This window comes from Triticum dicoccoides, chromosome 2A, assembly GCF_002162155.2.
Source record: "Triticum dicoccoides isolate Atlit2015 ecotype Zavitan chromosome 2A, WEW_v2.0, whole genome shotgun sequence".
Taxonomy (NCBI): domain Eukaryota; kingdom Viridiplantae; phylum Streptophyta; class Magnoliopsida; order Poales; family Poaceae; genus Triticum; species Triticum dicoccoides.
The window spans coordinates 496,998,250-497,016,152 of NC_041382.1; positions in this window are offsets into that span (position 1 = coordinate 496,998,250).

The following is a 17,903-nucleotide window of genomic DNA, read 5'->3' on the forward strand; positions in this document are numbered from 1 at the left end:
ATTCAGAAGCTCTCGGCCAGGTCAGCAAAAGCCGCCCTCTAAAGGCAGCAGAGAGGAACTGTCCAGCTTAAACAAAATTCTGGACCAAATATGTCAGATCCATAGCACCCCTGGTAAAACCGCTAATCATACCCACAGAGAATGTTGGGTCTTCAAGCAGTCCGGCAAGCTCAACGCCGTACACAAGGGGGAGGATACACCAAGCGAAGACGAGGATGAGCCTCTCAAGCAAGACACTGGGGAACAAAAGAAATTTGCGCCAGAAGTCAAAACAGTGAACGTGTTACACGTGATCAAGGGGAGAAACAAAGCGGCACTCCCAGAGAAGTATGCCCAAGGGCCTATCACCGCGGAGTCCTGCTACTGGTCGTCTCAACCGATCACTTTCGACCATCGGGATTACCCAGCAAGTATCCGGCGTGTAGGATGGGCTGCCTTGGTATTAGACCCAATAATTGACAGATACCATTTCACACGAGTCCTGATGGACGGCGGCAGCAGTCTAAACCTGATATATCAGGACACAATCCACAAAATGGGGATAGACCCAACGAAAATTTGCCACAACAATACTACCTTTAAAGGAGTAACGCCAAGCCCAGGTGCTCATTGCATGGGCTCCCTGCTACAAGAGGTTATATTCAGCTTCCCCCGATAACTTCCGTAGCGAAAATTTAACATTCCACATTGCTCCGTTCCAAAGTGGCTATCAAGCACTACTTGGACGCGAAGCTTTCGCTCGCTTCAATGCAATACCGCATTACGCTTCCCTCACACTTAAGATGCCCGGTCCACATGGCATCATTACAGTGAATGGAAATATTGAGCGATCCTTGCGCGCCGAAGAGAGTGCGACTGTCTTGGCAGCCGCACACTAAAAACGGCCTCACCAACTAAAGCATTTGATAGGTCGTCAAGACCACAGACACGGTTAGACGAGTCCGGCGCAGCTATATGTAATTCACACAGGTTTGATAGGCCACACCCCTATTACAAATACAAGGGGCTCAACGCGCGCAGACAAGTGGCAATTTTTACTCATCTTGAATTGTACATCGTTTCTTTAAACCTACCTTTTTGCACGACAAATTTTCACCTAAGTTTCTCTCTTTTACAGATGACCATCGTGCTACACCCGTCCAGGATACGGCACAATGGATACACAGGCGCAGACGTGCAGCAGGGACCCGTTCCAAGGATTCTTTTTAGATTAAGACCCTGCGTAAACCTTTTTTACTATCTCTTATTGATACACATCCCTCGGATTCTCAGTATAATTGAGAAGGATGCTGGCGTCTTGGCATGTGGCCACGTCAGAATAATGCACGTACCTGGACACTAGGGGCTTCTTACAAAGGGCACTGTTTAGGCCCGGTTTACACCATAAAGACCGAATACCTTAGGGAGTGTTCGGCGTCGCGAGTTTGGCCTTATATGCATCAGCTCCGAATCATGTCTTTGGTCAAATGTTGGGTTTGCCTGGCTCCTATGTTTTGCTGCCTTACGTTCCGCTCTATTGGCTAAGGTGGCACTAGGAGAACTGCTGCGATTGTGCCCTGGTTCATCCGGACGAGCACCTCAGTAGAGAAAGTCGAAAACTGACTGTCATGATATAGCGTGAGACTGGTCAACCACTCGATGACCTATCGGAATGTTAGAATTCCTCCGCCTTAACGAAGGGCCGTTTCCCGGCCAGGCATGTACACACCCCGAATTCGGATGAGTGCGGAGCCACCAGGGGCTATATAGTAGCCCCATTGTCAAACTCCTATGGCTAAGTGAAAGTGTTAAAGCATTATAGTCCGGTTGCCTAGTTCGCTGCACCATCACCTCCTTATTAGGACCAAGACGTTGGATTAAGTGTGAATACGCATCTTCTGTGAACACCCCCGCATTATATGCGTGGGGGCTGAAGCCAACGACTAACAATCTTTCAGGTTATACGCATGTATACATAAACGGCCGCACAGGAGGCATCATATTACTTTCGGGCAAAAGTATAAATACAGCCTTGATAAATTTCAAAAAGACATTGTTTTTACAATGGGAATACATGTCACTCAAACATAATATTCTTCGAGCACTAGGCCTCTATCAAACGAGCGCCCTCAAGAACTTCTTCAAAATAGTGCTCGGCAGCCACTCGGCCTATGGCCGAACCCTGCGCCGCAACAGTGGTAGCATCCATCTCTGCCCAGTATGCTTTGACACGGGCAAGGGCCATCCACGAGCCTCTATACACGCCGACCTCTTCATCGCATTGATGCGCGGCACCGGTCCAAGGAACTGTTGCACTAAGCTGAAATAGCTGTTCGGCTTCGGTTTTTCCGGCCACAGATGATCTACGACGGACCTCATGGCGAGTCCGGACAATCTATTGAGTTTGGCCCATTTGGCTAGCCGATCAGTCAAGGGAAGCGGACGCTCTGGAACGTTAAATTGCGACCAGAATAGCTTGTCCACTTCACGATCTGTCTGATCTTGGAAGTATTCGGCCGCATCGACAGCACTCGCCATCAAATCCATATATGCGTCTGCCGAACTCCACAGCTGATCCAGAGGGGCATACCGCGGATCTCCGAACTTCCTCCGCAGCAAAAAGGGCTTCCCAGCCACAATATCACCAGCTTCACACAACTCTTCCTTCTTTTCCCTCATGGCAGAGCGGGTGTCTTTGGCCGCCATCGTGGCCTTTTCGAGGTCCGTCGCCTTCGCTTGGTTTTCTTCTTCAAGGAACCGACAACGGTCGGCAGTGTCATTTAACTTTACATCCATCTTGGCCATCTTTTCTTTGCTCTCGCAATGCATGGCCTTCTTGGCTCTTAACTCTTCGGCCGCCTTTAAAGCAGCCGAATTACTAGTCCTTGTTTGTTCGTTGGCTTGGGCAAGTTCCGCCCGAAGGGTCTCCACGACGGCAGCTCCATCTGCAGTCACAACATGTTAAAGATACTGGCATCATGCTGCTCTTACTATGTGACATTGACCGGAAAAACATTACTTATCCTGTGCCTCCTCAAGCCGCTTGTTAACAAGCTCGATGTCGGCATCTGCCGCATCCAGTTGCCGCTTTAGTTCGGCAAACTCATTAGTCCGGCCAGCCACCGGAGCTCCCATCACCTACACATAAAGCGGTATGGTTATTACCTGGGACTACGATCCTCTGTTCGCCGTTGTTCTCGATGATGACCAGAGTCTCAGGGGCTACTATCTACACAGGGCACACCTAAAAATGTGCGGTACTATCAAAAAGTATATCATTTCACGTACCCCAAAGCCCGTCAGTAGACTCATAAAGGCTTCATGCAATCCACTTTCGGCGGACGAAATTCTTTCCATCACTGTACCCATCAACGTATGGTGTTCTTCTGAGATGGCCGCTCGCTCCAACAACTCCCTCAGTATGTCCGACCGCATACCAGACGGTGCCGGACTCTTTTGTTTGCTCTCTTCAAGAGCCGGACGCTGGGGACTTCGGGTGACTATAGGATTATCTTCTGGCCTCACCGGATCCGGAGAGGCCCTCCACGACGACACTTCAAGGTCGCCTGCTTCTTGAGCGGGGGAGTCCGGGGGAGGCGTTTGGCTCTCCATCATCTCCGGAAGAAGATCCCCCGAAGACGAGCTCTGCTGAGAAGGGCTAAGATCCGAACTGCAAGATAAACACTTTGGTTATTTTCCTCAGAGGTAAGGTAGTATATCTCCACTATTAAAGTACTTTTTGATTACTTACAGCTCGTTGGAGGGCTGATCCTCGCGCGAACTTTGTGCGGCAAAAGCACCCTCCAAGGTAGGACCCTCTGGTGGAGACTTCTTCTCCCGTTTGGAAGACTCGGTTTCTGGATCTTCAGAGGTAGTCCTCTTCCATCCCCGAAGCGAGAGGTGCTCATTCCCTCGGTTGGAATTGGTAGCGATGGGGGTCCGCTTTGACCTCATTATTCCCCCCTTTATCTTCCTTTGAGGGCTCCGGGCAAGGTGCTAGCTCGAGCATCTTTTCCAGTACCGGATTCTCCAAACCCTCAGGAAGGGGGGCCGAACACCGAATCATCTTCGCCCTTGTTAGCCAGTCCTGGTCAAAGAGCGATTTCTCAGAATGACGTCATGGTAAATGAAAGACGGTGTGTTCGGCTAAAGGATTACTTACTTGGTCGGCGGCATGGTTGCTGCTCAGGCCCACGTCCTCGGTAGTATCCGGACACTCTATTTGGGGTCCGAAGAATGATTTGTACATCTCCTCGTGCGTCAGGTCGAGGAAATTCTGAATAGTGCGCGGCCCTTCTGGGTTGAACTCCCACATAGGGGCCGACATTTGCAAGGCTGGACTCGACGAACTAGCATGACTTGCACCACCGTAACCAGACTGAAATCTCCTTCGAAGAGATTTTGAATGCGGCTCTGCAGTATAGGCACATCCTTGGCTGGACCCCAGCTCAGTCCTCTGCTAATCCATGACCTCAGTTGTGGTGGAGGGCCCGAGCGGAAAGCAGGGGCAGCCACGCACTTGGCACTTCTGGGAGCTGTGATGTAAAACCACTCCCGTTGCCATAATCCGGACACCTCTAGAAAGTAACCTTTTGGCCACGGAGCTCCTGCTATCTTGCTTATTAATGCGCCTCCACGCGCTGAATACTGCCCCTCGATCATCTTCGGCTTCACGTCAAAGGTCTTGAGCCACAGGCCGAAGTGAGGGGTAATGCGGAGGAAGGCCTCACACACGACAATGAATGCCGAGATGTGGAGAAAGGAGTCCGGGGCTAGATCGTGGAAATCTAGCCTGTAATAGAACGTCAAACCCCTAACAAAGGGATCCAGGGTGAGGCCTAGGCCTCGAAGGAAGTGGGAGATGAACACAACGTTCTCGTTGGGTTCGGGAGTAGGGACGACCTGCCCTCGGGCAGGCAGCCGATGCGAAACCTCGGCGGTCAGGTATCTGGCCTCCCTCAACTTCTTGATATCCTCTTCCGTAACGGAGGAGGGCATCCACCGGCCTTGAAGGCTAGATCCGGACATGATTGAAGGTCCGAAGCACCTGACCTCGGCTTTGGGTGTTAGAACTCGAGGCGGGGGAAGGATTCGATTGAGCACGGTAGGGAAAAAGTAAAAGCCTTGTCCCTTTATAAAGAGGGTGAACATCAAGTGTCCTCTCTATAGCCGTTTGGGACTTTCCTATAATCTAGGAGTCCTAGACACGGTTGGGTTACCCACAACCGTATTGATGAGAATCCTGTAATTAGGGGAACACGATCTCTGCTTTGACAAGACGTGTCAAGAAACCGCCTCACGTTATGTGTGGAGCTGGTTAAAGAAAAATGGTTCGAATAATCACCGAGCCATGGCATGATGTCATGTTGCCAAAACGTGTCAGCAGACTAAGATTTGTGGAAATATTATTCTCTCTACGGTGGTATGTGGAATTTATTTTGCAGGGTCGGACACTATCCTGGTATTCAAACTCTTCTGTGATATGTTCGGAGGAGGAACCCGCCTTGCAATGCCAAAGACAACACTGTGCGCCGGACTCATCGTCATTGAAGCCTGGTTCAGGGGCTACTTAGGGAGTCCGGAATTAGGGGTCTCCGGACAGCCGGACTATATCCTTTGGCCGGACTGTTGGACTATGAAGATACAAGATTGAAGACTTCGTCTCGTGTCCGGATGGGACTCTACTTGGCGTGGAAGGCAAGCTAGAAAATACGAATATGTATATCTCCTCCTTTGTAACCGACCTTGTGTAACCCTAGCCCTCTTCAGTGTCTATATAAACCGGAGGGTTTTAGTCCGTAGGACACAATAACATACAATCATACCATAGGCTAGCTTCTAGGGTTTAGCCTCTCTGATCTCGTGGTAGATCTACTATTGTACTACCCATATCATCAATATTAATCAAGCAGGACGTAGGGTTTTACCTCCATCAAGAGGGCCCGAACCTGGGTAAAACATCGTGTTCCCTGCCTCCTGTTACCATCCGCCTTAGACGCATAGTTCGGGACCCCCTACCCGAGATCCACCGGTTTTGACACCGACAGTGACTGTTTTGAGGAAGATATAAGGAGGCTTATGTGTGATAGAGCGTATCATATCACAGGGTTTGGATGCACCGGCAAAGTTTGCACCGACTCTCAAGGTGAGAAAGGGCAATGCACGGTACCGAAGAGGCTAGCAATGATGGAAGGGTGAGAGTGCGTATAATCCATGGACTCAACATTAGTCATAAAGAACTCACATACTTATTGCAAAAATCTATTAGTCATTGAAACAAAGTACTACACGCATGCTCCTAGGGGGATAGATTGGTAGGAAAAGGCCATCGCTCATCCCCGACCGCCACTCATAAGGAAGACAATCAATAAATACCTCATGCTCCAACTTCGTTACATAACGGTTCACCATACATGCATGCTACGGGAATCACAAACTTCAACACAAGTATTTATACAATCCACAACTACCCACTAGCATGACTCTAATATCACCATCTTTATATGGAAAAACTATTGCAAGGAATCAAACATATCATATTCTGTGATCTACAAGTTTTATGTAGGATTTTATGACTAACCATGTGAATGACCAATTCATGTCATCTCTCTAAATAGATATAAGTGAAGCAAGAGAGTTTAATTATTTCTACAAAATATATGCCCATGCTCTAACAAATATAAGTGAATCAAAAGAGCATTCTACAAATGGCAGTTTTATATGTGAAGAGAAACAGGCAATCCAAACTTCAAATGATATAAGTGAAGCACATGAAGCATTCTATAAAGCCATACTCAAAAGATATAAGTGAAGTGCAATGAGCATTCTATAAATCAAACATGGACTATCTCATACTAGCATGGTGCATAAAAGAAAAGTGAAAACTAAATGCAAAAGATGCTCCAAGATTTACGCATATCATGTGACAAATAAAAATATAGCTCCAAGTGAAATTACCGATGATCGTTAGAAGAAAGAGGGGATGCCTTCCGGGGCATCCCCAAGCTTGGTTGCATGGGAGTCCTTGAATATTATCTTGGGGTGCCTCAGGCATCCCCAAGCTTACGCTCTTGCCACTCCTTATTCCTTCATCCATCATGATCTCTGTCAAACTTGAAAACTTCAATCACACAAAAGTTAACAAAAAGTTCAGTAAGATCCATTAGTATAATAAAGCAAATCACTACTCTAAGTAATGTTACAAACCAATTCATATTTTGTTTTTTGCATTGTAGCTACTGTAATATAACTTTTCCATGGCTTAATCCACTGATAGAAATCGATAGTTTCATCAAAACAAGCAAACTATGCATCAAAAACAGAATCTGTCTTAAACAGGACAGTCTGTAGTAATCTGAACATTCACCATACTTCTGGTACTCCAAAAATTCTCAAACAATTAGGAAAAATGAAAATTTTGTATATAAAGACAGTGCAAAAGTTTCAGAACCATTTGATGTTCCAGTAAAAAAATGTAAAATCATGCACTACAGCCAAAGTTTCTATTCTGCACCACACAAACCAACAAGCAATGTAAACATCCTAAAGGCAAATATTAGCACATTATTTTTATAATACAATGGAATTGTACAAGGGGGTAATTATTTTTGTTGAAAAGTTTCCGTAATCAAGATTCACAAAGTTTCCGTGAGCATGAACAAAGTTCAAGGAGCTCCCCCACTTCAACAATGCTTGTCTCTCTCACTTTCACTTTCCTTTTTGAAACGTTTTTGGTTACCCTCTTTATTTTTTTGTTTTTAAACTATATAAAAGCACTCAACAGAAATAAATGACTCTCTAAAACTTCTGGGTTGTATCCGTAGCAGCGCTTTCTTTAAAGCCATTAAGCTAGGCATATAGTGCTCAAGTAATGAATCCACCCGGATCCCAAGGTATATCAAAGCCAATTTGAATCAACAATGATTTGTAATTTAGTAGTGAGCACAAAGCAACATATATCGTGTAATGAAGAAGTCTAACTCTCTACCTATGCATCGGCATGTCATACAAGAACAATTCATGCACATCAAGTAAAGGCCAATAGATAGCATAAGCAGTTTCTTGCAATTCTATCGTGTTGGAAACATAAAGAGGCGGATATGTAGTTCCTCTCTCATAATAATTGCAAGTAGGAGCAGGAAGCACATGCATATTATATCTATCAAAATCATCATGTGTAGTAGTAAAACACAACCCATCAATATAATCCTTAATAAGGGCAAACTTCTCCGATATAGTGTAGTCGGGAGAATTCAAATAGATAATAGGACTATCATGTGTGGGTGCAATAGCAACAATTTCATGTTTAACATAAAGAACTATAGCAAGTTCATCTCCATAAGCATAATTCATATTGGCATCTTGGCCATAAGCATAGCAAGCATCATCAAAAAGGGATATTTCAAAAGAATCAACGGGATCATAACAATCATCATAGCAATCATCCTTCGGTAAGCACGAAGGGAAATTAAACAATGTATGAGTTGAAGAGTTACTCTCATTAGAAGGTGGGCATGGGTAGCTAATCCACTCTTCCTCCTTTTGTTCTTCGCTCTCCTCATCATCTTTTTCATCCAATGAGTTCACAGTTCCATCAATTTCCTCTTCCATAGACTCCTGCAAAATATTAGTATCTTCTTGGACAGTGGAGACTCTCTCAATAACATCATCAATATCGGAATTGAATTCACAATTTTCATAGCAATATGTAACATCACAAATTTTGAATTTGGAATGTTATACATAGATCATCCATGCATATCATATTTTACTGCATTTCGTTTCGCGAATCCTCGAAATCCTAAGAAACTCAAGGACCCTCGGAGAGAGTTGGGGATTTCCCTATTTTCATATTTGAGTTTTGTCAAATATTGAAACGAGGATTTTTGGTTTTAACTATTTTTCTCTCCAAAAATATTTCATATTAAAAATATATATGACAGGATATAATATGAATTCTCCAAAATAAATGAAATATTGGAGGAAAAATATAAAAATCAAATATATGATTTTATTCGGAGTTTATTGCTATTTTATTTGAATTAGAAAAATTGCACGTTTTTCAAAGTTACATTTTAGGGCCAAGAAAATGTTCATCCTGTGTTAACTACTTTATTTAGACGGTGAAAATTTGTTTTGGCATTTTTAGTTTTTATTTTATTTTCTAGGATTTATTTAGTTCCGGCGAAATTATTTAAAAAAATGCAGCGCTCGACTGGGCCGAGGCCCAGCCGAGCCAGGCCTCCGGCCCACCTCCCCGCGCCGCCGTCTCCCACCTGGAGACCGCGCCCGCCGTGGCCGACTCGGCCACGCGCCCCACTCCTTCCCCAAGCTACGCCCCTCCCCCTTATAAGCCAGAACCGCCCCCCCCCCTGGAGCCCCGAAGCCGCCCGCCCCGCCGCTCGCCGCCTGCGTCGCCTGCACCGCACACCATCGCTCGCTGCTGCCGCCGCCCCGCCGCTGCCGCCACAGCTCACCACCCTGCCGCAGAAGGCGCCGGAGCCGGAGGTATACACCGCCGCCGCCGGTTTTCTCTAGAAAACCGATCCGGTTTCTTTAGAAACCCTAGATCGTTTTTTTAAATCGGTTCGCCGGGTTTTTCTCGGTTTAGTTACTTTGCAGACGTTCGTCCGTACGTTCGTTCGTACGTTCGTTCTAACGAACGGTGTTCACTTGTTAGCCACAGACAATGAACGTTCGTTCGTTAGCCTGTTCGTCAGTTTTCTTTTTCTCGGATTTTCCGCGATTATTTTTCAATCGTGATTACTGATCTGATTTTCGTTTTAGTTTATCTTTTCGCTCCTTTATCGGAATCAGGCGAATCAAGCGCCTAGATCTTCGCCTCGAAACCCTCCTTCCGTTTAATAAACTTAAACATGATTTTGGTACTGTAAAATTTGACCTTAGCCCAGATTAGTAAATAGATCTTGTTTCCTTCTTAGTTTAAGTTTCGTTGCTCCGTTTGATTTGATTCTTTTCGCAAACCGAAGTTCTTAACTTGAACTTTCTGGTTAGATCTTCTTATTTGAGATTTACCCGTGTTTTCCTTGCTTAATTGCTTATGTATGCTATTATTTGTTTGTGATAGAACACCCAGAGTGCGAAGCGTGCTACTACGAATCCCTAGGTTTTGCGGATCATCAGCAAGGCAAGTAACACTTTGATCATACCCCTTTATCACCCAGTTTTTATGCATTAGTTCTAGTCCTCAAACATTGCATGGTTAGGATGTGATTAACATGTGGGTTGGGTAGTAGTTGATGAGGTAGAACCTATTACCCTGTTATATTCAAACCTTGGGAGTTACTTCTATGTGTTGCTCATATTGCTATGCTATGCTCGTAGACGTGGTCGGGTGAGTGAAATCCATGACAGATGTGAGATTGATAATTAATGGTTCAACTTAAGGTGGAAACTTGAATACACATCTGGGTGGATTGTTTGTTGGGCACCTGGGGAATCCAGTTTTGTCCTAGGATATCCCGGAGTATCCGTGTGATAATCCTATGGTCCGCCACCCAGGCTCAAAGGGAACTGAGATATTTTCATGCTAGGAACTTGCGTGTGCAGCCACAAGCTATTATGGGATCTAGCATAGTTGAGTTAGTTACGTGAAGCTCCCGAGGAGGTGGATCAGCAGGTAGAGGGATGTAGGTTGGTATGGTCTGCCCGGAGTAAGGGGTTAATGCTTCTGAAAGACTGTGTCTCGGTTATCCGTTTCTCAAACATCATGAAGTGTGAGAAATCCAACGGAGGAGATTGAGTCTTGTGGGGAAAAGTGCGCAAACCTCTGCAGAGTGTATAAACTAATCATGGTTAGCCGTGTCCCTGGTTATGGACATTTTGAGTATCTAGTACTTGGAGTATCCTAAGTATCTCATCACTCTAATTTAATATTGTTGGGTTGTTAATTACTTTAATTGGGATTGAGTTGGAGGAACCTTCTCAATGATGTTTCAACTACCATGATAGTTAAATAAAATCTATTCCTTTGTTGTAGGAAAAATTGGCTTTTCCAAAAACTATAACCATAGAGCTGTCCACCAGCCAAATATGCATGTAGTGATAGCTTTATTCTGTTCTTGCTCTATTGTGTTATTTTGCCAGCATATTCCATGTGCTGACCCATTTTTGGGCTGCAACATATTATGTTGCAGAATTTTTATACGAGGAGTAAGGTTCGTTAGGTCATTGACGTGCAGCTCAGCTATGTCGTTGGAGTTGATGGACTCACTTTATCTTCCAAGCCTTCTGCTGTTATCGTATTAGATGGCCTTAAGCCATGTTTATTGTAATAAGTTCTCTTTTGAGACATTCAATGTAATAAGTGTGTGATTGCTACTCTGTTATAAATCCTCGAGTACTGTGTGTGTCAGCATAACCGATCCAGGGATGATACTGAAGCACAGAGATTTGACCGTTTGAGGTCGGGTCGCTACAAGATGGTATCAGAGCACACGCTGAGTGTAGGACACGACCACTAAGCTAAAGCCCTAGATCACTATTCTCTTCTCATTTCTGACTCCGCTCCATTTTCTACTCTTTAGGATGGCGAACGCAAGGAACAAGTCTGCACAACCGGATGAAGACGCCCCCTTTGGACGACACTTGAAGGAAGTCACTAGGTACCTGAACATTGGAATACCAAGCTTCACCGGGACTTACAACGCCACCTTACCAGAAGAGGAGCGATGTATGATTCAAGTTCAAGTTCCAGGAAGGACATTCACGCTAGTCACTAAACCCATGGAGTTTTCCTTCGATGCACCAACCTGGAGTCTAGGAAAGAGTATGGCAGCTCACATCACCATGGGATGCATTGGAGAAGTTTATTATAAGGAGCTTAAGGATACTATCTATCAGATTTGTGGGCGCCGAGATGAGCAATGGGAGATGATCAGCACCAGGAAGGATAGATCAATTGCAGCTTTCATCCAGGAGTTAAACCAACACATTCGTCGCCAGGAGAACCAGATGTGCGCAGGAATGATAGACCTAATGAAGGTGATGACTAGAATCACGGAATTGGAGGAAGAACTTAAGGCTACACATGAAGATTATGAGGAGGAAATCGTCGTATTAGTGGAGAAGAATGACGATCTGGAAAGGAAACTAGGAGTATTCATGGGAGACCCCGCACCAGGAGGAGAAGACGAAGAACCCAAGGAGATTCGCTCGGAGGACTACATTATCATTGACGACACCGACACGGACCCCGACGATAGCGACGATGACTATGAAGACGAAGCTGGAGCAGACATCATGGAGTCTTCAACCGATGAATATTTTTAGTAGACCACCATGTGAGTAGTAGTATTCCACCATGTATATAGTATAGTCCGAGCACTTTTGTAACGATAGTTAGATCGATTGTATGCCCTTGCTTGATTGATTGAGTGAATAATTGTGTTTGTCTCATGTGCATATGGGTAGTGTTTTCTCATTAGACCTCATTCTATTCTAATCTCTCCCCTCTAAACCCATCAGATGCCTCCGAGACGTGACCCCGGATTTACTTTCCCACTGGAGCTCACTCAGTTGATCCAGTAGCAGAATACCCTGATGCAGTTGTTAGTTCAGAACCAAGGCAACAACAACAACAATCCGCCGCCACCACCAGTTGATAACTTAGCCCATTTTTTGAGGTTGCAGCCGCCGATGTCTTCCAGTAGCATCGAGCCCATAGTAGCAGATGATTGGCTCCGCAGGATTGGAAGGGAGTTAACCACTGCAGGATGTACCGATGCTGAGAAGGTGCGTTTTGCCGCACATCAGTTGGATGGACCAGCAGCCTCATGGTGGGAGAATTACACTGTCACTTACCCTATAGCCACTGTTACATGGGATCACTTTCAGCAAGCTTTCCGTACAACCCATGTCCCAACTGGAGCTATGAGTATGAAGAAGCGTGAGTTTCGCAACTTACGCCATGGGAACCGTACTGTGGCCCAGTACGCGGATGAGTTTAGCAAGTTATCTCGCTATGCCCCTGATGATGTGGCCACAGATGCCGCAAAGTAGGAGAAGTTTATGGAAGGGCTGAATGATGAGATGAGCATGCAGTTGATGGTGGCAACATTCAATAACTACCAGGAGTTGGTAGATAAGGCTCTTATGATTGAAGAGAAGCAGCAGCAGATCTAGAGCCGTAAGAGGAAATATGGACAAGGAAGGTATAATTCAGGAGCTCAACAGAAACCTCGCCTAACCCCAAACACAGGAGGAATTGTTCATAACCATGGAGGCCACACCCACAATGGAGGAAGTAACCATAATCATACTAGCCCAAGGAATGGGTATGGGAATGGAGCAAGCAACAATCAGAACCGTCCCAATCTAGCCACACCCGCCAAGAGAGACCTAAGCCACGTTACTTGTTTCAAGTACGGGAAGACTGGATATTATGCCACTTAGTGCCCTAAAGCGAAGAATGGAAATGGCAATGGGAGCACTGGAAAGAACCCCAATCCATTCAACAAAGGACAAGTGAACCACGTTAATGTGGAGGAGGTTGAAGAGCAGCCAGATGTAGTTATTGGTAAGTTTTTGGTTAAGTCTTTTTACCGCCCTTGTTCTTTTTGATACAGGTGCATCGCATTCATACATATCAAGGGAATTTGTGGATAAGTTTAAACTACCAACCCAAACCCTTAGGACCCCTCTGTTAGTAAGTTTACCTGGAGCTGAGTATATGGCTAGTCGATGGTGCGACCAGATACCCTTAACCATTGGTAGCCATGTTTTTCCGTCCGACCTAATAATCTTGGAGTCACAAGGATTGGATGTGATATTAGGCATGGACTGGATGTCAAAGTATGGAGGAAGCATTGACTGTGTTAGTAAGTCAATTTGTCTCACCACCCCTGAGGGAAAAAGGATCAAATATGTATCTAGGCATGCGCCAAGGAGTAGCCAAGTGAATACCCTCACGGGAATTGTTCAGGAGGAAGTGCCTGTAGTCAAGGATTACCCGGATGTTTTTCCAGAGGAGTTACCAGGCATGCCACCGGATCGAGACATCGAGTTTTTGATAGAGCTATTGCCAGGTACTGGGCCTATATCGAAGCGACCATATTGGATGCCCACAAATGATCTGGAGGAGATTAAGAAATAGATCAAGGAGTTATTTGAGAAAGGTTACCTTCAACGGAGCTCATCACCATGGGGAGCCCCAGTCCTTTTGGTCGAGAAGAAGGATAAGTCCATAAGACTGGTTGTTGATTATCGTGCGTTAAATGAGGTGACGATCAAGAACAAATACCCACTGCCGATGATCAATGATTTGTTTGACCAGCTACAAGGAGCCAAGGTGTTTTCAAAGATTGATCTGCGATCTGGATATCACCAGCTGAAGATACGAGAGAAGGATATACCAAAGACAACATTCACCACACGGTACGGGTTGTATGAATATACGGTCATCTCGTTTGGACTGACTAACGCCCCTGCCTACTTCATGAGCATGATGAACAAAGTGTTCATGGAATATTTGGATAAGTTTGTTGTGGTGTTCATCGATGATATAATGGTATACTCGAAGAACAAGGAGGAGCACGAAGAGCATTTGCGTTTAGTTCTCGAGAAACTCAGGGAACATCAGTTGTATGCCAAGTACAACAAATGCGAGTTTTGGATGAAGGAAGTCAGATTCCTTGGACATGTTATATCTGGAGAAGGTGTAGCAGTAGATCCCAGTAAGGTTCAGTCAGTCACTGAATGGTTGGCACCCACTTCAGTTAGCGAGATCTGCAGTTTTCTTGGACTCGCAGGATACTATCAGAGATTCATTGATAATTTTTCCAAATTTGCGAAGCCAATGACGGAGTTATTGAAGAAGGATACCAAATTTAAGTGGATAGAAGAATGTGAAGTGAGTTTTTAGGAGTTAAAGAAACGCTTGACCACAACCCCAGTGCTGATTCTGCCGGATATACGCAGGGAGTTTCAAGTGTATTGCGATGCCTCTCGCCTAGGACTTGGAAGTGTGCTTATGCAGGACGGAAAAGTTGTTTCGTATGCCTCACGACAACTAAAACCGCACGAATTGAATTATGCCACGCATGATTTGGAGTTGGCTGTCGTAGTGCATGCGTTGAAGACTTGGAGACATTACCTTATTGGAAACCGTTGTGATGTGCACACGGATCATAAGAGTTTGAAGTACATTTTCACATAGAAGGAGCTGAACCTTAGGCAGAGAAGATGGTTGGAGCTTATAAAGGATTATGACATGAAGCTTCAATATCATCCAGGCAAAGCCAATGTCGTAGCCGACGCTTTGAGTCGGAAGAGTTATGCTAATACCCTAGTGAGCACGGGATTGCCAAAGGAGTTAGCAGAGGATCTCAGGGAACTTTGACTGGAGATTGTTCCTAGAGGTTTTGTTGCAACAATGGAGGTTCAGTCTACATTGTTAGGAAAAATTCGAGAAGCTCAGAAGGATGACAAAGAGATTGCCAAGATAAAAGAGAGAATGAGCGAAGGAAAGGCCAAAGGTTTTCGTGAGGATGAGCACGACACCTTATGGTTTGAGGACCGTGTTTATGTGCCCAATGATACAGAGATCGGGAAGTTAATACTTCAGGAGGCTCATGACTCACCATACTCGATACACCCCGGAAACACCAAGATGTATTTGGAACATTTCTGGTGGACTAGTATGAAGAAGGATATTGCCGAGTATGTAGCTGTATGCGATGTGTGTCAAAGAGTGAAGGTAGAGCGTCAAAAGCCGGCAGGATTGTTACAGCCGATGCCGATACCCGAATGGAAGTGGGATAAACTTGGCATGGATTTTATCACCGGATTACCCAGGAACAAATCAGGAAATGATTCTATATGGGTAGTAGTTGATCGCTTGACCAAAGTAGCTCACTTTATCCCGGTGAAAACCACCTATACAAGTGCAAAGTTGGCCAAAATATATATGACCAGGATCGTATGTCTGCATGGAGTTCCAAGGACCATCGTATCAGATAGAGGAACACAGTTTACTTCAAAGTTTTGGCATCAGCTGCACCAAACTTTGGGGACAAGGTTGGAGTTCAGTACAACATTCCACCCGTAGACCGATCGACAGACCGAGAGAGTCAACCAGATTCTGGAGGACATGTTGAGGTCCTGTGCACTAGATTATGGATCTAGTTGGGATGACAATTTGCCTTACGCTGAGTTCTCATACAACAATAGCTACCAAGCCAGTTTGAAAATGGCACCGTTCGAAGCCCTGTATGGACGAAGGTGCAGAACACCGTTGATGTGGGATGAAGTTGGAGACCGACAGTTGTTTGGACCAGATTTGATCAACGAGTCTGAAGAAAAGGTTAAGCTGATCCGAGATAGACTAAAGGTAGCTCAGTCCAGGCAGAAGAGTTATGCAGATTCGAAACGCAAGGAAATAACCTATGAAATTGGAGACAGAGCATATCTACGAGTGTCACCACTGCGAGGAGTAAGGTTCGTTAGGTCGTTGCCGTGCAGCTCAGCTATGCCGTTGGAGTTGATGGACTCACTTTATCTTCCAAGCCTTCCGCTGTTATCGTATTAGATGGCCTTAAGCCATACTTATTGTAATAAGTTCTCTTTTGAGACATTCGATGTAATAAGTGTGTGATTGCTGCTTTGTTATAAATCCTCGAGTACTGTGTGTGTCAGCATTAACGATCCAGGGATGACACTGAACCACAGAGACTTGACCGTTTGAGGTCGGGTCGAGTACTGCGAGGAGTGAAACGTTTTGGAGTTAAGGGAAAGTTAGCCCCGAGATTTGTAGGACCATATCGAATTTTGGAACGTATGGGAGAAGTTGCCTACAAGTTGGAGTTACCTGAAGGACTGTCAGGAGATGATGTATTTCATGTTTCATAGCTGAAGAAGTGTCATGCTGAGATGGTCGATATACCGTTGAGAGATACAGTGCCCTTGGAGGCAATTCAGTTGGAGAGTGATCTGACCTATGAGGAGAAGCCAGTCAGGATTCTATAATTTGCTAGCCGAGTCACCCGCAGCAAAGTTATCAAGTTTTGCAAAGTTCAGTGGAGCCACCGTACCGAGGATGAAGCCACCTGGGAATGAGAGGATGATCACCGCAAAGACCACCCACACCTATTCTCTAGCCAACCCGAATCTCGAGGGCGAGATTCATCTTAAGGGGGGTAGGTTTGTAACATCCCAAATTTTCAATTTGGAATGTTATACATAGATCATCCATGCATATCATATTTTACTGCATTTCGTTTCACGAATCCTCGAAATCCTAAGCAACTCAAGGACACTCGGAGAGAGTTGGGGATTTCCCTGTTTTCATATTTGAGTTTTGTCAAATATTGAAACGAGGATTTTTGGTTTTAACTATTTTTCTCTCCAAAAATATTTCATATTAAAAATATATATGAGAGGAGATAATATGACTTCTCCAAAATAAATGAAATATTGGAGGAAAAATATTAAAATCAAATATATGATTTTATTCAGAGTTTATTGCTATTTTATTTGAATTAGAAAAATTGCACGTTTTTCAAAGTTGCATTTTAGGGCCAAGAAAATGTTCATCTTGTTCTAAATATTTTATTTAGACGGTGAAAATTTGTTTTGGCATTTTTAGATTTTTATTTTATATTCTAGGATTTATTTAGTTTCGGCGAAATTATTAAAAAAACGCAGCACCCGACGGGGCCGAGGCCCAGCCGAGCCAGGCCGCCGGCCCACCTCCCCGCGCCACCGTCTCTCACCTGGAAACCGCGCCCGCCACCGCCGCACGCTGTGGCCGACTCGGCCATGCGCCCCGCCCTTCCCCAAGCCACGCCCCCTCCCCCTTATAAGCCGGACCCGGGGCCCCCCCTTGGAGCCCCGAAGCCGCCCGCCCCGCCGCTCACCGCCTGCGCCGCCGCCGCCTCTCGCCGCCTGCACCGCACGCCGCCGCCGCC